The sequence below is a fragment of the Acomys russatus genome, chromosome X, assembly GCF_903995435.1.
Source record: "Acomys russatus chromosome X, mAcoRus1.1, whole genome shotgun sequence".
In the NCBI taxonomy this organism is placed as follows: Eukaryota; Metazoa; Chordata; class Mammalia; order Rodentia; family Muridae; genus Acomys; species Acomys russatus.
The window spans coordinates 99,688,236-99,708,297 of NC_067169.1; the positions used below are offsets into that span (position 1 = coordinate 99,688,236).

At 35.7% G+C, this 20,062-nt stretch overlaps 1 non-coding gene across 1 annotated transcript; it reads left to right on the forward strand.

Annotated features, from left to right (window-relative positions):
- The first annotated feature begins 8,760 nt into the window (after positions 1–8,760).
- LOC127186134 (U6 spliceosomal RNA) lies at positions 8,761–8,867 on the forward strand. The gene has a single exon (XR_007830363.1). It is a non-coding gene; the product is annotated as a U6 spliceosomal RNA (small nuclear RNA).
- Positions 8,868–20,062: the final 11,195 nt, after the last annotated feature.

A 20,062-nucleotide genomic window follows, 5' to 3' on the forward strand; every position in this document is an offset into this window, starting at 1 on the left:
TTTGATAGTCCCCTATTCATTTCCAATATAGTATCTTTATTGGCATTTTTAAAAAGCAGCTCTAATTGTTTTAAATCTATTTGATGTTTGGATTTTCTTGAAATTAACAGTGCCTAACTAAAGCCTACAGAGAAAGAAAACTTTTACACCGTGAAAAGTAGTATGCAAATTATTGGATATAAAAGTTGTGAGGTGTATACCAAAAAAAAAAAAAAAAAAAAAAACCACACACACATACAAACCAAATAATAAAACACACATTTTAAAGTGATTTGAAGCCTACCAGTCCAAAGATCTATCAGGTGTCTTTTTTATCAGTCATCACCAATTTACTTATTTATTTATTTATTTATTTATTTATTTATTTATTTGAGAAAGTTTCTCATCAAACTCCATGTGGATGGATTGGATTGATTGTTTTACCATTGAGATTTGAGCATCTATCTATCTCCTCATAATTCAGTAATTACTGCCACATATGGCTTTTAAGTGAACACTGGATCTGACTCCAGGTCTACTCACATGACCAGCACTTTACTAAATGAATCACCTCCTTAGTCACAACAATAACATACATTTTCAAACTCTCTTTTCAAATTAAAATAAAATATTGATGGTTAATTATAAATAAAAATAATGAGAAGTAAAAGCAATAAAGATATAAAATGAATAATGTAATGAAAGAACGAGTAGATGGAACTACAAATACATCAGAGAGAGGCTACATACTTTGGCTAATGTTAATTGAGGAACTCCTTTGTACATGTATGATTTTTGCTGGATTGTTCACAGTAGTAAAGATACAGAGTCAACTTAGAAGTCCTTTTATGAGTGAATTAAGACAGAAAATGTACTATGTATATGTATATGTGTGGGTATAAAACACTAATTGATAAAACAAGTAAATAGAATACAGTCTTTTAAAGTAAAATTAGTGGACCAAAGAATGTTATATTGTGAGATAAAAAATATTATGTTATCAAATTTAGATATTCTTTAAATATTAATTAACTATGTAATACTGATATTAGAGTCTGAGTTGAGTGGAAGAATGCCAGAATAACAGGAGATTGGATAAGAGATACTGAAAGACAGAGGCGATGGTAAGTTTCATTGTTTTATAAACAAACAGAAGGATCATATTTACAAAGATTTTGAATTACAAAGGAGTAGTAGTGATATTAACATTAACTATTTCAATTTTATCAATGAATATTCTGAACATTTACTGAAATACCTACCATGCTCTAGAAATGTGTTTAATTATTATGAACTAATAAATATAAATATGAATTATAATTAAAATATTAATTATCTCTATTTGTAATTGGATGTGATTTTCATTCTATAATCTACAAACAAAATTATATTAATGTAAGTTATGAATGTTATTTATTAAACTTTTGTTTAAAAGATGGGGAAGTAGAGAAAAAGGAATCAACAAGAAAGACTAGAGAAAGGATAAATGGAAAGAATAATGACAAATGAGCTTTCCAGTTCCTGTATACATATATCAAAACCCTTAGTTTTAAAAGTAAGCAACTCAATTGGATTACTTAGAATTCTGAAGTTAATATATGTGTAGAGCATGAAGCTTTAGGTGCCCTCTCATAAACAATTTAGTTCATAAGCCCTGGCCATCTGAGTTGTTTGTTCTTCAGCAGTCAAAACAAACAACAAAGAGAGAAACAAACAAAAAGAACTTTTGAATCTATTATTCTTAAATCCTTGAATATCTTACTGAGGAGGAGAAGAAAATAAGAATATAAATTGATTTTAAAGAGGAAAAACTCATTTCTTTTATTGGATCCTGATGGAAAAAGCATTTTAGAAGTTTCAAAAATTACAACCTTTTTTCAGTTGCTCCCTCACATAATTCCTCACATAATAATGCTTTGAAATTACTGATGAATAGATACATTCAGTGTTTTTCTCCATTATTACAAACCAGTTATGAAGCTGTTTCTTAAAAGCCTTTTAAAAATGAAGACATGGCCAAAAATAGGTAATGTGTTTAAATGTATTGCACATTATGATTTGTAAAGAAAATGCACTTATATATTTGTCAAGTCCATAAGGTAGTTGAAATGCATAAGGATATCTTCATTTTCATCATATATACAATATATATATACCTATATCAATTATAACTTCTGTAACACTTATAAACATTATTAAACAATTATAATCATATCATTAAGATTTACTATTATTTTTAATTTATATATTCACTTATATCCTGATTGTAGCTCCCTCCCTCCTGTTCTCCTTGTCCCCCTCTCTGACCATCTTCCCTCGTCCTTCCTCCCTTCATCCTCAGAAAAGGGGAGCCTTGCCCACCAACCTACCCCAGCACATCAAGTCACATTAGGACTGATCTCATCCTCATTAACTGAGGCCAGGCTAGGCATCCAAGTTAGGGGGAAGTGATTGAAAGCTGACAGCAGAATCCATGTCATAGACAGCACCCGCTCAAAAGACTAGGGGACCCACATGAAGATCAAACTGTCCATTGGTTACATCTATGTAAAGGCCTTAGGTCTTGTCCGTGCATGCTCTTTGATTGGTGCTTCTATCTCTGCAAGCTCCTATGGGTCTAGGTTAGATGACTCTATTGGCTTTCTTAAAGCATTCTTGTCCCCTCCAGGTCCTTCTATCTTCCCATCCCACTCTTCCACAGGACTCTCTAAGCTCTACTTAATGTTTGGCTGTGAGTCTCACCTTTGGATTGGATCACTGCTGGGTGAGGCCTCTGAGAGGATGGTACAGTTAGGCTCCTGCCTGCAAACATAACACAGCATTCTTAATGGTGTCAGGGACTAGCTCTCTCCCATGGGTAGGGTCTCAAGTTAGGCCAGGTATTTTGGTCATTCCCTCATTCTCCATGATTTACTAGCATTTATGAATCAAATTATAATTACAACAATCATGTAAATATTGTGTGATATTATTAATAATGTCTTTCAAATTTAATGAAGTCTTCATTAGTAATTTAGTTTTACCTTATTGTTAAATCAATGACAACAAAAATTTAAAGAGCATTACCAAAATAAAAAGAAGTAATGCATAATCTAAGTGAAATGAACCATATAAATGTTGAATGAAATCATCTTCTATAAATTTATTTTTAATAATAATAATAATACAATGTACTTTACATGACACATGAATTTGAATTTAGCAACAGGTAAAATTTTAGAAATAAGTTTTAATAGTTATTTAGCAACATATTTATTAAATATTCTCTCTTAAATTCAACATGATAAAAAATAACCTATTATAACCTCGGATTATTGTCTTACAATTTCATTTCACATCCCCTGTAGAGGCTATATTGGTGAAAAATTTTTCTTCATGCTTTAGTGAGGTCACAAATACAAGTGTTAATGGCAGGTTGAATTAAATTTAAGCAATGAAAAAATTTACAGTGGCAGATTTGTCTCCAGCAATGAATGATGTCCTTTGAATATAAAATCAATAAAATCATTTCATTTAACTTTATATTATACATATAAAATGGTGTATAATGTATAAAGTAAATATCATTTATAGACTACAAAGCTGTGCATCCTCTTACTAGTCAAACAGTAAGTGATAATGATCACATTAAAGTTGTGAATGATAATTACTAGACTTATCTTAGTTATAATGACTACTTATTAAAACTGTAATAAATTCAAGAAAATAATTTACAAAATGTGCTATCTTTGCAATATCATTATTTAAAAATAATATTATTTCAGGTTTGTGATTGTTAAATGATGTAATTAAAATATAAATGAAAATATAAATACATCAGTTTCCCTTATTTCCTTTACCTCATTCACATAAAAAATAAAACTATATTGAAAAATCATTGCTTACTTTGATGGCAAATGTACTCTTCTTGAAAGCGGCTTATTAGAAAGAGCTTCAACAATAAACATAACAAAAAAATAAGTGGGACTGCATCAAACTCACAAGCTACTTCACTAAAAATAAATTAAAATTTTGATCATATTTTATTCAATAGAAGAAACTGCTTGCAAACCCTATAACTTATATGAATAGTAACCTACAGTATTTAAGAAACTCACATAATGCAAAGGAAAATAAAATAATAAACAAATCAATACATAAGTAAATAATCTGATATTCAGATTTAATAGAAAAAATTCTATCCCTTCTTCTGCATAATTCCTTTATATATAATCCATGAGATATATCCATTTGGGCACGGTATTCAAATATGGTTTTCTGTAAAGTTCTCCATTTGCTGTAAAGAGAGATTTCTTTGATAAGTGGAAGTTGTTATACTAATCTGTAAATTTAAGGAGGATATTTAGTATATAAGAAATCTTCAGGAAAATAGCTTCTCTTAGAAATGTCTGTATAAATGAGACCAAAACAATGGCAATATAAAAGTACATATTATCATGGAAGGAGATAATGTAGCAGGATCCTACCTTAGACAAAGAACTACAGGCAAATAATGAGTGCTGGGGGAAAAAAGTAATATTTAATGATGAACTCTCATTGGTTGACCAATGTATAGTGTCAACTCGAAACCATATACACATCAAGCAATAAAAAGAGATTCATCAGGCTAGATATATACATAGATGTTTGTACACATAAAGAGTAGTGTGTAATAATAATAATAATGATAAATGAAAAGTAGGCTACTGATTTGATTACAGTGATAGACATGTGAAGGACTGATGGAGTAGTTCTTCACAGAAAGTAGAGGGATAAAAGAAATGGAGGAAAGTGTTATGTTGTTGTGCTTTTTACTCCTGGCCCTAAGCTCCCAGAATTATGACCCTTGAGACTCAAAATATATATTAACAAATACCTAGGCCACCTATGTAGCTCTTCCCTCAGTAGCTTTTAACTTAAAATAACCCATTTATTCTAATCCACATTCTGACATGTGTCTGGTTACCTGTGCTCTGGTATCATGTATGTCCTCTTCACATCATGCTGGAGGAATCTTTCCTGCCTGGCTCTATCCCTGAATCCTTTCTGCCTATTGGCTATCCCACCTTCTATTCTATTTTTTTCCTAAAGGCTGTAGGTTTTTAAAACAAATTCATACAATACACAAGATATTCTCTCTACAGTGGGTATATAATTATATTTCAATTAAAAACATTTTTAAAGAAATAAATAAATTGAGAAGAGATAAATAAACTGTTAAAAAAATGAGTGAATCGAGAAAAGATACCAGGAGTATGAAATGGGAGTGAAAATTGCTGAAATTCATTATAAGCATATATAGATTAAACCATCATTAAATAAAACTTTTCAAATCTAAAATGTTATAATATTTGTTCTTACTGCAGGAGTAGATGTGTTTTTAATTTGCTATTATTTGGTTAATATTATAATTCATTTTTAAGAAAAATCATCTAACATGTACTCTCTGTATACTCAGGTAATTAATTTTATTCCTTCTCAAGTCTATGATAGAGATGAAGACTAGATATTTTAGTTTTACAATTAAGCTTAGTTGTTTAGGAGTTATGATGTTTTTAGGTCTAGATAGATGTTTTAAGTTGATAATGTTGAGCTGTGATAGATATTGATTTACATTGAGAAGTCTAGACTCACCAAGATAGGAAAGATGTTTTCTTCAAGGCTACCAAACCAAATATGAATAACCAAAACACTGTGAATGTAACATATATAAAAATTTCTTGGTTGTTTCATGGTTCTTCTTGTTATAGGTAGTTTATCCTATATATGTGTAATAATATAAATGTATATGTAAACATATTTAATAAAAAAAATTTAAATTAAAAAAGAAAATATAGAAAAAAGCATCTGGCTTTTAATTATCTTGATCTATATACAATTTTACATTAGACTGAGTGTCATTCAATCTTAACGCATTTAGAAATATTAAATATTAAAAAAACTAACTTTTTCCCTTGAACACTTTTCTATACTAATTTCTATTTACAAATTACCTTCACGATTTTTAAATAACCCATGAAAGTAGACCAGCATAATACAAATCACAAAATAGAACTCAATAACAAGACTCAATTTTTTACATATATTTTCATATAGCAAATTGATGTGCAATTCTCTTTCTTTCTTGAATCTTTGTGTGGTTTGGGTATCAGGATGACTTTGGTTTCATAAGAGAGAATTGATTAATTTTCCTTCAGTGTCTAGTTTTGAAAAAGTTTGAGGAGCATTGGCATTTGTTCTTTGAAAATCTGGAAGAATTCTGCATTACAACAACCTGAGCCCAGGATATTTTTGTTGGGAGACTTTAAATGTCTCCTATTTTCTTAGGGGCTCAATAAAATACTGAATCCAATATATATTTAAAATATCATCTACCATGACCAAGTAAGCTTTATCTCAGAGATGCAGGGATAGAATCATACAAAATTAAGAAATGCAATCCACCCCAAAAATTAAAAAACAAAACCAATAAAATCCCACATCGTCATCATGATTCCTAAAAAGATTTTGAAAAATTCCAATGCCTCTTCATGATAAAAGTCTAAGAGCAAGTATGGATTAAAAAAAAATGCCTCAACATAATGAAGGCAATTTACAGCAAGCCTACAGCAAACATTAAATTAAATGGAGAGAAACTTAAAGCAATTCCACTAAAATTAGGAAAAGGAAAAGGATGCTAGTCTCTCCATATCTAATCAATATAGTACTTGAAATTCCAACTAGAGCAACAAGACAACTGAAGGAAATCAAAGGATATCAATTAGAAAGGAAGAAGTCAAGCTATTGCTATTCATAGATTATATAATATTATACACAAATGACCCCACATATTCTGTTGGGGAACTCCAACATCTGATAAGGGCCTTCAGAAAAGTGGTTGGATTCAGAATTAACTAAAATCATCAATTGTCCTCCTGTAGACTAGTTACAAATGGACTCAGAAAGAATTAAGTTAAACAACACACTTCACAATAGTCACAAATAATACAAAATTATTTGTTTTAACTCTAACCAAGCAGTGAAAGACTTGTATGAAAAAAACTTCAGTGATTTGAAGAAAGAAATTGAAGAAGACATCAAAAGATGGATAAGTAGGATCAACAAAGTAAAAATGACTGTCCGATCAAGAGCAATCTACAGATTTAATGCAACTGCTATAAAAATTTCCACACAATTATTTAAATACTTTGAAAGGATAATATTTAACTTAGTATGGAAAGAGAAAACTCTAGTTTGCTAAAATAATCATGAACAATAAAATAATTCTCAGAGGTATCAACATTCTGATGTCAGACTATAGTAATAAAATACACATGCTCTTGACATAAAAGCAGCCACATTGATCAATGGAATACAATCAAAGACCCCGACATAATTCTGAAAAATATGTGGACACTTGAATTTTGATAAATAAGCCAGAATTATGCAATGGAAAGAAACCTAAACAAATGCTGTTGGTGTAACTGGATGTCAGTATGTGGAAGAATCCATGGTTGTCATCTTGCACAAAACTCAAGTCTAAGTGAATCAAATACCTGAACCTAAAACTAGATACATTGAATCTGACAGAATAGAATGTGGAGAATAGCCTTGAATACATTGGCACAGGAGATAACTACCTGAACAGAAGCCTAATAACACAGGCATTAAGATTAACAACTAATAAATGGGTTTTCATGAAACTGAAAAACTTCTGTAAAGCAACAAACACCCCCAAAGGGAAAAATGGCAGTCTACAGAATGGGAAACTATTTTTACCAAGTCCATATCAGGCACAGAGCTAATATCCAAATATACATAAAGAACTCAATAAACTAGACATCAACAAACCAAATAATAAAATTAAAAACAGGACACAAATTTCAACAGAAATCTCAACAGAGAAATCTCAAATAGCTCAGAAACATTTAAAAAATATTAAAAGCTGGGTGTGGTGCCGCACGCCTGTAATCCCAGCACTCAGGAGGCAGAGGCAGGTGGATTGCTGTGAGTTCGAGGCCAGCCTGGTCTACAAAGTGGGTCCAGGACAGCCAAGGCTAACACAGAGAGACCTTGTCTCGAAAAAAATATTAAAAATCTTCAGACATTAGGAAAACAAAAATCAAAACTATTTTTGAGATTTCATCTTATATTTGCCTGAAGGACTAATATAAAAAAAATGACAGCTTATATTGAAGAGAGTATAAAGCAAAGGGAACACTCCTCCATTGCTAGTAAAAGTGCAAACTTGTACAGCCATTATGGAAATGAATATGGAGGTTCCATATTGGGAATTCTCAAATTAGGACCCATCTATTTCAAGACCCAACTACACTACTCCTGGGCATATACCAAAAAGACACTCCATCCTTCCACCAGGACACTGGAATAAGTATGATCATAGCAGTTTTATTCACAAAAGCTAGAAACTGGACAACCTAGACAATCTAGATATCTGTCAACAGATTAATGAATAAAAAAAGAGGATATTCACATAAGAGAGTATAACTCAGCTGTTAAAAATGACATCATGAAAATTGTAGGCAATTTTATGGAATTAAAAAAAATGTATGTGATTTAATCCAGATACGGAATGACAAATAATGAATAAACTCATTTATAAGTGGATATTAGCTGTACAGTAAAGGATGATCATGTTACAATCCATATATGCAGAGAGGATAAGCAACGAAGAAAGTTAAAGGGAGAAGGATGTATGGCTCTTTCTTAGGAAGGAAAATATATCACAGATTTCGTGGATAGATGTGGGTGGATGGTGATGGGAACAGGAGGGGTTAAGTGAGGTGTAGGAATGGAAGGAGAGTGCTCAATTCATCAGCACATATACTAAAATTGGAACGATACAGAGAAGATTAGCATGGCCCCTGGACAAGGATGATATGCAAATTCGTGAAGCGTTTCATATTTTTAAACTTCTGTAAGGCAGGAGACACTGTCAGTAGAACAAAGTGACAGCCTACAGACTGGGAAAAGATCTTCACCAACCCTACATCTGACAAAGGTCTAATATCCAAAATATATAAAGAACTCAAGAAATTAAACACCACAAAACCAAACAACCCAATTGTGAAATGGGGCTTGGAACTTAACAGAGAATTCTCAACAGAGGAATATAAATGGCCGAGAAACACTTAAAGAAATGCTTGTCCTCATTAGTCATCAGAGAAATGCAAATCAAAATGACACTGAGATTCTATCTTACACCCATCAGAATGGCTAAGATCAAAAACTCAAATGACACCACATGTTGGCGAGGATGTGGAGAGAAAGGAAAACTCCTTCATTGCTGGTGGGAATGCAAACTAGTACAACCACTTTCGAAAGCTATCTGGCGCTTTCTCAGAAAAATGGGAATAGGGCTTCCTCAAGACCCAGCCATCCCACTCCTTGGAATATACCCAGAAAATGCCCTACCACACATCAGGGACATATGCTCAACCATGTTCATAGCTGCTTTATACATAATAGCCAGAACATGGAAACAGCCTAAATGTCCCTCAGTAGAAGAATGGACTAAGAAACTGTGGTACATTTACACTATGGAATACTACTCAGCTATTAAAAACAAGGAATTCCTGAAATTTGTGGACAAATGGATTGACCTATAAATTATCATAATGAGTGAGTTCACCCAGAAGCAAAAAGAGACAAACGGTATATACTCACTTATATCAAAACACTAGTCCAAAGGATACGTACCATGAAAAACTTTACTTACCAAGAAAGTGGGTCAGAGGAGAGGACATCCTATTGAGACGTTAGGTGAGAGTAGCATGGAAGAATGGGGAATTAGTAGGACCCACAGGGTCCTGGAAATCTACAAGGAGAACTTTATGACAGGCAGATCTGGATCCTGGGGTCCTCCTCAAACTAAGGCACCAGCCAAGGAGAATATAGACAGTAAACTTCGAACCCCCTCCAAGACCTAGCTGACGAGCATGATATTCTCCACCGTTGAATGGAGAGTGAGATCTGACTCTCACAGGAACTCTGGTGCCCCTTTTCTGACCACGTCCCCTGGATGGGGAGACCTGGTGGCACTCAGAGGAAGGATAGCAAGTTACCAAGAAGAGACTCGATATTCTAAGAGTATATAGAGGGGGAGGAGGTCTCCCTCAATCACAGACATAGGGGAGGGGAGAAGGGGGGAAGTGGGAGGGAGGGAAAAATGGGAGGAAACAGGGGAAGGGCTAAAAATCGAGATGTAATATGAGTAAATTAATAAAAATGTTAAAAAAAAGGAATGGAAGGAGAGAGAACTGGTAGAAACAACTGGAACTAAGGAGGCATCTCAGAGATATGCTAGAAACCCAGTCCAATGGAAACCCTCAGGAGTCAATGAGGGTGACCCTAGATAAGACTCCTAGTAATGTAGGATATGGAGCATTGACAGGCTATCTCCGGTAACCATTCAAAGATTCCAGTGAGACTGGGTACCAACCCAGTCACAAAACCACTGATTTACAATCTATCCTGCCTACAAGGTATGTTGAATAAATGGAGGCAAAGAACTAATAGGCGTGTCCATCCAATGACTGGTATAATTTGAGGACCATGACACAAAAAGGAATGTATGGCCAACAATGCCTGGATTACCAAGAGGTATAGGCCAGATAGTCCTCAGACCTAGCTAGGATAGAAAATTTTAAAGAAATGATTCCTAACAATATTCTGCCTAGCCTAATCATTATCAGAGCGGCTTCCTTCAGCAGCTGATCAGAGCAGACACAGAGACCTATAGTGAAAATATAGGTGGAGAGAGAGCCAAATTGAAAATCTCTATGTGACCCCTCCCCTTGGAACTTGAGATACCCTGTGGAAGAGTAGAAGGAAGAATTGCAGGAACCAGAGTAGCTGATGAAATCAGGAGAATATAGCTCACCGAATCAACTAAGTAGGGCTCATAGATACTCACAGAGACTCAAGTGACAATCACAGTGCCTGCGTGGCTCTTCATAAGGCCCTCTGCTTAATGAAGTGGGAGTGTGTGTCTCTGACTCTTTTTCTGCCCTTGGATTGCTTTGTCCAGACTTGATATGAGTTTGTGCCTTTTCTTCCTTCCTTCCTTCCTTCCTTCCTTCCTTCCTTCCTTCCTTCTTTTCTTCCTTCCTTCCTTTCTTTTCTTCCTTCCTTCCTTTCTTTTATGTTACACATTTTCTTTATCATTTCTTTTACTTTTAATTAAGTTATTCACCTTTACATCCCCATCATAGCCCCTACCTCTGCTCCTCCCAATCCCACCCTCCCTCTTCTTTCCCTTCCTCCCTCCCTTATTTTTCTTAAAAAGGGAGCCCTACATACATACATGCACACACACACACACACACACACACACACACACACATACACACTAGCACATTAACTCACAAGTCACATTAGGACTGAGCTCATCATCTTCTGCTGTGGCCTGATAAGACAGGCTTGTTAGAGGGTGGTGATCAAAAATCAGGAAACAGTGTCCGTATCATAGACTGCCCCCATGCCCTTTACTAGGGGGTTCACATGAAGCCTGAGATGCCCATTGGCTACATCTGTGTAGAGGACCTAGGTCCAGACCATGAATGCTCTTTGGTTGGTGTTTCTGACAACAGGTAATTCTGACCTGTGGTTAGTTGGTTCTGTTGGTCTTATTGTGGAGGTCCTGTCACCTCCAGGTCCTTTTATCTATCCCCCCCTTTTCCACAAGACTCCCTACACTCACCCAATGTTTGGCTATGCGTCTCTGTGTCTGTTTGGATCTACTGCTGGGTGTAGCCTCTCAGAGGACTGATACGCTAGGCTTTTGTCTGTGAGCACAGCAGAGTATCCTTAAAAGTGTCAGGGGTTGGCTTTCTCCCATGGGGTTGGTCTCAGGTTGGATCAGGCATTGGTTGGACAGTCCTTTAATCTCTTCTCTATCTTATCCTTGCATATCTTGTAGGCAGGGTAAATTTTTAGTTGAAGTTTGTGTGGGTGGGTTGCTGCTCTTCTCCATCCACAAAGAGTTCTGTTAGTGTCCTCTTCAGTCTCCATGACCCCTGCTACTAGGAATCTCAGCTACAGTCACCCCCATATCCTCCCAGAAGCCTACCCTATTCTATATCTCCAGCTTGTCACAGAGCTGCCTCTGCCCACAGTTTCTCTTCTCTTTGAAGGTTCTCTGACCTCCTATCCCAACTCTCTGCAGGTCTGATCTCCACTCTCATTTCTCTCTGTGATGCCTCTCCTACCTTGTTTACTCTCTTCAACCACTTCTGCTGACTATTCTATTTTGCGTTGTTGTTATTGTAACTTGTTGCACCATATAAGGTTGATATCTCTGGGAGGACTGTTCTTTTTTAAATGAAAAAGGGGAGGAGTGGATTGGGGGGATAAGATAAGAGGGGAGAAGAATTAGGAGAAATAGAGGGATAAGAAACTGTAGGTGATATTTCTTTTATGAGAAAAGAATAATAAAATTAATGTAGGCTTATAGTTTCTAATAATATATTTATGAAAAGTCTAAATGATAATAAAGCCAACCATGCAATACATAAAATTACAATGCATAAAACAAGGTAGGGATTATTTTAGGACAGAAAATTTGGCTTACTATTGCACAAGCTCAAGGCAGACAAATCTCATCATAGAGTTAGGGAGGTGGACACTGAATCCTACCACTACTTGAGGAGTTCTTGGCATTTGATAACTTCTGTGACTGGAAGAGTCAATTTTTATTAATGGTGTAACCCTTGGTAGATCAAATACGTCAGGGAAGGCCTTACTCCCCAAAAATTGTTGAGCAATATAAATTGGATTGATGGGGGAAAATTAAGAGTAAATTTCAAAGTTGAGTGTGTAGGGATCTAAAGACAAGTATGAGTAGAATTGGGGTGGGGGTTAATGTGATCAAAATGAATTAAAATTTGCAAAGAGTAATTATTAAAAATGTTCTTGCATATAACAGTACTAACAAAATAAAGGACAGCAATCATATGACAATTACAAAGGAGATACAAGCCATAAGATGAATACACAGCTTCCTGCACTCACTTCCTAGTTAATTTTCAATCCTCAATCCTCACAAAAGAGAAAGAAAATAAATACAAACAACAGCATATGATGCAATCTCACACTTCAAAGAAATAACACTAAAAGCATGTACTCTACTTGTTTCAATGTTTGAAGCAAAGAAAATTCATTTATGGTGTCAGCAGTCATATTAGGCACAGCAGTAACTATTAGATAACATCATAAATTTTGTTGGATTTTGTTATGTTATTTAAAAATAGTTCATATTAACACTTGAAGTTATAATGAAAGATGAAATGAAAGAATAGCTATGAAAAAGTAATGTTTAACAATGGGTTCTTGAAAATGCTCTCTTTTTTTGCTTTAAACTTTTTAAATTTACTTGAGAATTTCATATGAGTACTGTAATCATTTCCATGACTCTTTTTCTCCACTCCCATTCTCCTGTGTCCATTCATTCTCTCACAAATTCATGGTGGCTTCTCCTTTATTAGTGTTACACATTTATGCATATTTGTGTTTTATACATACATATACACAAATACACAAAATCTTCTAAGTTAATTTAGTATTGCTAATATATACATGTTTAGTGCTGACATTTTGAGATTGTATACCACAACAGAGAGCTTGTCCATCCCCTCTCACAAGTAATTGTTTGTCAGTGTCTATTCATCTAGGAGTGGAGCCCTTTAGAATTTTTCCTACCCGTGAAAGTATGTCAGCTGGTGTTGTCATGATGTATGTTTCATTCAGAATCTCAAGGGGCTGTAATGCAGCTGCATTAATTGGAGTTAGACATACCAGAGTTATATATTCTCAGCATTTTGAAAACTTGTGAAGCTTTGTAGTAATTTTATCATCTGCTGAAAAAAAAAAAAACACCAACACCAACATAAAAAAAAACCCAAGTCTCTTCTTGGTAGCCTGCTATCCTTCCTCTGAGTGCCACCAGGTCTCCTCATCCAGGGCACATGGTCAAATATGGGACATCAGAGTTCGTGTGAAAGTCAGTCCCCACTCTCCACTCAGCTGTGGGGGATGTCCTGTCCATTGGCTAGATCTGAGTAAGGGTTCAAAGTTTATTGCTCATATTGTCCTTGGCTGTGTCATAGTTCGAGCAGGACCCCGGGCCCAGATCTGCCCATCATAATATTCTTCTTGTAGGTTTCTAGGACCCTCTGGATCCTTCTATTTCCCCATTCTCCCATGTTTCTCTCATCTAGAGTCCTAATAGGATGTTCTCCCCTCTAACCCATTTTCCTGGTGTGTAAAGACTTTCATAGGACATGCCCCTTGGGCTAGTGTCCAGATATAAGTGAGTATATACCATTTGACACTTTCTGCTTCTGGGTTAACCCAGTTATGATCTTTTCTAGTATAGCCACTTTGGAAAGCTATCTGGCGCTATCTCAGAAAACTGAGAATAAGCCTTCCTCAAGACCCAGCTATTCTCCTTGGAATATACCCAGAAGATGCTCCAGCACACAACAAAGACATATGCTCAACCATGTTCATAGTGGCCTCATTCATAATAGCCATATCATGGAAACAGCCTAAGTGTCCCTCAGTAGACAAATGTATAGAGAAACTGGGGTGCATTTACACTATGGAATACTACTCAGCTAATAAAAAGAAAGAATTCCTGACATTTGTGGACAAGTGGATTGAACTAGAATTACCTTATTTAAAACTCATTTTTTGGTATTTTTAAATTGTTCTTTGTAGTTCTTTAAATGTAGTGAAGCTAAGGACTCTAATATACTTTTGTTGTTCTCCCGGGCATATCACCACTTTCTAGGTGAAACCTCACTTATATACCTTTATCAGTTTATATTCCCATTTTTATGAGCTGAATAAATATCAATGTCCCAATAGAATGCCTTTCCCTCTGTCCCAGTTTCCTGGTAAGGGAAGGCTTTCGTGGGACGTGCCCCTTGGGCTAGTATGCAGATATAAGTGAGTATATACCATTTGATTCTTTCTGCTTCTGGGTTAACTCACTCATTATGATCATTTCTAGCTCAATCCATTTATCCACAAATTTCGGGAATTCCTTGTTTTTAATAGCTGAGTAGTATTCCATAGTGTATATGTACCACAGTTTCTTTATCCACTCTTCTATTGAGGGACACTTAGGCTGTTTCCATGTTCTGGCTATTATGAATAAGGCTGCTATGAACATGGCAGAGGGTCCTAGAAATCTACAAGTAGAACAGTATGATAGGCAGATTTGGGCCCAGGGGTCCCGCTCAAACTAAGGCACCAGCCAAGGACAATACAGGAGGTAAACTTTAAACCCCTTCCCAGATCTAGCCAATGGTCAGAATATTCTCCACAGTTGAGTGGAGAGTGTGATATGACTTTCTCACGTACTCTGGTGCCTCACATTTGACCATGTCCCCTGGAGGGGGAGACCTGGTGGCACTCAAAGGAAGGACAGCTGGTAGCTAAGAAGAGACTTGATACCCTATGAGAATATACAGGGGGAGGTAATCCCCCTCAGGAACAGTCATAGGGGAGGGGAATAATGGGAAAATGGGGGGGGAGGAATGGGAGGATACAAGGGATGGGATAAACAGTGAGATGTAACAAGAATAAATTAATAAAATAAAAAATAAATAAATAAATAAATATCAATGTAAAAGACAGTGAAAGCATTCTCCATAATATCTTCAAATTTAAGTCTTGTTATAGGATTAATCACACATATTTTGCATTCAGTTCTAGTTCTAATTCAGGAATGTCCTTTGTCATTAAAATTTTTATTTCTTCAACTGTTCAGATTTCTGAAAGTATGACTCTTCAAAATTATTGAAAGCAGAAATGCCATAGACAAGGAATAATGCTTTTATTCATTAAGCAAAATCAAATAAATCAATATTTCTTTTATTAAATAGTCCCCAAAATGTTATAGTTAAGTAATCATTAGATCTAATATGGCACATGCTAAGCTACGTTCGCAATTTGCTCTTAATAATAAGCCACTCAGTGATACAGCACAATAGGAGACATTCTTACTGTTATGGCAGAAATAGTAATGTAATTTCTACCTAAAAACAAATGTCAAAATCTAAGTGGTTTTTCACTGAGTAATTATGCAACTGCAAGAGATAACATGTTTGGTGGTGCTTAATTTCTCAAGTTCTGTATATATTTTGAATATTAGACCTTTGTCAGATGAAGAGTTGGTGAAGATCTTTTCCCAGTCTGTAGGCTGTTGCTTTGTTCTCTTGACAGTGTCACCTGCCTTACAGAAGCTTCTCAGCCTCATGAGGTCCCATTTATTAATTGTTGACATTAAGGCCTGGGCTGTTGGTGTACTGTTCAGGAAGTTGTTTCCTGTGCCTATGTGTCCCAGACTCTTCTCCACTTTTTCCTCTAACTGAATTTATGTCTCTGGTTTTAAGTTGAGGTCTTTAATCCACTTGGACTTGAGTTTTGTGCATGGTGACAAATAAGGGTCTAATTGCATTTTTCTACATGTAGACATCCAGTTAGACCAGCACCATTTGTTGAAGATGCTGTCGTTTTTCCATTGAATGGATTTGGCTTCTTTGTCAAAAATCAAGTGACCAAATGTGTGTGGATTCATCTCTGGGTCTTCAGTTTGATTCCATTGATCCACTAGCCTATTGCTGTGCCAGTACCATGCTGTTTTAATTACTGTTGCTCTGTAGTACAGCTTGAGATCAGGTATGGAGATTCCTCCCGAGGATTTTTTATTGTATAGGATCATTTTTGCTATTCTGGGCTTTTTGTTTCTCCATATGAAGTTGAGAATTGTTCTTTCAATATCTTCAAAATATTTTGTAGGTATTCTGATAGGGATTGCATTGAATCTGTAAATTGCTTTTGGTAAGATGGCCATTTTTACTATGTTAATTCTCCCGATTCGTGAACAAGGTAGATCCCACCATCTTCTGATGTCATTTTCAATCTCTTTCTTCAGAGATTTAAAGTTTTTTTCAAATAGGTCTTTCACTTGCTTGGTTAGGATTATTCCTAGATATTTTATATTGCTTGTGGCTATCGTGAAGGGAGTAGTTTTCTCAATTTCTTCCTCTGCCTGATTCTCATTTGTATACAGGAAAACTACTGAATTTTTTGTAATTTTGTATCCTGTCAATTTGCTGAAGGTGTTTATCAGCTGTAGGAGTTCTCTGCTGGAATTTTGTGGGTCACTTATATACACTATCATATCATCTGCAAATAGGGATAATTTGACTTCTTCCTTTCCCCTTTTGGATCCCCTTGATCTCCATTTGATGTCTTATTGCTCTGGCTAGAACTTCAAGAACTATATTGAAGAGATATGGGGAAAGTGGGCAGCCTTGTCTGGTCCCCGAATTTAGAGGGATTTCCTTGAGTCTCTCCGTTTAATTTAATGTTGGCTATTGGCTTGCTGTATATAGCCTTTATTATGTTTAGATAAGTGTCTTGTATTCCCGCTCTCTCCAGAACTTTAAACATAAATGGGTGTTGGATTTTGTAAAATGCTTTTTCTGCATCTAAAAAGATGATCATGTGGTTTTTCTCTCTCAGTTTGTTATATGATGGATTACATTGATGGATTTCCGTATGTTAAACCATCCCTGCATGCCTGGAATGAAGCCTACCTGGTCATGGTGAATGATGATGTCCAAATAATCCAATAGAGAAATGGGGCTCAGAACTAAACAGAGAATTCTCAACAGAGGAATATCAAATGGCTGCGAAACACTTAAAGAAATGCTCGACTTCATTAGTCATCAAGGAAATGCAAATCAAAACGACACTGAGATTCCGTCTTACACCCATCAGAATGGCTAAGATCAATAACTCAACTGACACCACATGCTGACGAGGATGTGGAGAAAGAGGAACACTCCTTCATTGCTGGTGGGAATGCAAAGTAGTACAACCACTTTGGAAATCTATCTGGCGCTTTCTCAGAAAACTGGGAATAGGGCTTCCTCAAGACCCAGCTATTCCACTCCTTGGAATATACCCAGAAGATACACTACCACACAACAGGGACATATGTTCAACCATGTTCATAGCAGCCTTATTCATAATAGCCAGAACATGGAAACAACCTAAGTGTCCCTCAGTAGAAGAATGGACTAAGAAACTGTGGTACATTTACACTATGGAATACTACTCAGCTATTAAAAACAAAGAATTCCCAAAATTTGTGGATAAATGGATTGAACTAGAAATTATCATAATGAGTGAGTTCACCCAGAAGCAAAAAGAGTTAAATGGTATATACTCACTTATATCGAGACACTAGTCCAAAGGGTACGTCCCCATGGAAAACTTTACCTACCAGGAAAGTGGGTCAGAAGGGAAGGACATCCTATTGAGACTTTAGGTGTGAGAAGCCTGGGAGAATGAGGAAATAGAAGGCTGCAAAGGGTCCTGGAAAACTACAGCCGGGTCTGGGCGCTGGGGTCCTCCTCAAACTATGGCACTAGCCAAGGAAAATATAGGCAGTAAACTTCGAACCCCTATCCAGACTAGCCGATGGACAGGACATTCTCCACCGTTAAGTGGAGAAGGAGATCTGACTGTCACACAAACTCTGGTGCCCCATATTTGACCATGTACCTTGGATGGAAACGCCTGGTGGCACTCAGAGGAAGGATAATAGGTCATCAAGAAGAGACTCCATACCCTATGAGCATATACAGGGGGAGGAGGTCTCCCTCAGTCACAGACATAGGGGAGGGAAATGGGGGGAAGCGGGAGGGAGGGAGTAAAGGGAGAACGCAAGGGATGGGCTAACAACTGAGATGTAATTTGAATAAATTAATAATAAAAAAGGAAAAAAGAGATAACATGTTAAAAATGTAAAGGCTTTGCTTCTGTATTATTGTGTGTTGGGAATATGTAATTTGTTTTGATTTTACAGGGTGTTATAGTTGTGAGACTGTCTTGAGTCAAAGAAGAGACTTTGGACCTTATAATAGTGATGAGACTGTGATAGACTGTGGAGACTTTTGATGTTGGATTGAATATGTTTTACATTATATCACTAGACGTCTATGAGGACCAGGGAGTGAAATTTGTGGTTTGAATGAGAATGGCCCCTACTGGTCATTAGGAAGTGGAATTGATTGAGAAAGGTTAGAAGGATTAGGAGAATTGTATTTGTTAGAGTAGGTATGGCTTTGTAGGAGAAGTGTGTCATTGAGGGTGGGCTTTGAAGTTAAATTAGACCCCACACAAGCCCCCCCCCTCTGCCTTTTGCCTTCAGATCAGGATGTAAAACATGATGGTCAGGGACTAAACCTCTAAAACGGTAGACAAGTCCCCAATTAAATATTTTCTTTTATAAGAGTTTCCATAGTTATAGAATCTCTTCATAGCAATAGAACAGTGACTAAGACTGTAGTGGGGACCCAAATCAGGTCCTAACTCTTGTATGGTCTTGTATGGTCTTGTATGGTCTTGTATGCTACCAACTGAGCTATCTCCATAGCACTGTAGGGTACTTTTCATGTGAAAAAAAAAACTGTAGCAATGTAGATGAGAAAGATGAATGGTTCTTCTATGTTTAGATAAGAGTGTTCTTATTATTTTACATAAATTGATACAAAATCACATTTTAAAATGAATAATATTACCAAACTTGTGTTACTTAAAGTGAAGAAAAATGGGTATAATCTTAAGAGAATTTTTGAGTTAAGCACTACCATAATTTCTACACCTCAGACAACACTAAAGAGAATATCGTTTCAATTCAAAATAAAATCTTTCAAAGTTTAAAAATACAAAAATGTAATTATAATTGATAATGAAGTTACATGTTCCTAACTATCAAAAATGCCTAATCAAAGATATCTTATTTCTAATTGAGAAATCTTAAAAAATCCTGAATGATTTCTATATTATATGGTAATGTGTATTATTGTAACAGTTAGATTAATTTATTATCTTATACACTGTTTGTTTTTTCACAATAAGATTTTTCTGACTTGTAGCTCTGGTTGTCCTGGAATCACTTTGTAGACCATGATGGTCTTGAACTTACAGAGATATGCTAGCCTCTGCCTCTCCAAGTGCTGGGATTACAGGTGTGTGCCACTACACTCAGCTATTTTATCCTATACACATAACTAAAAACAAG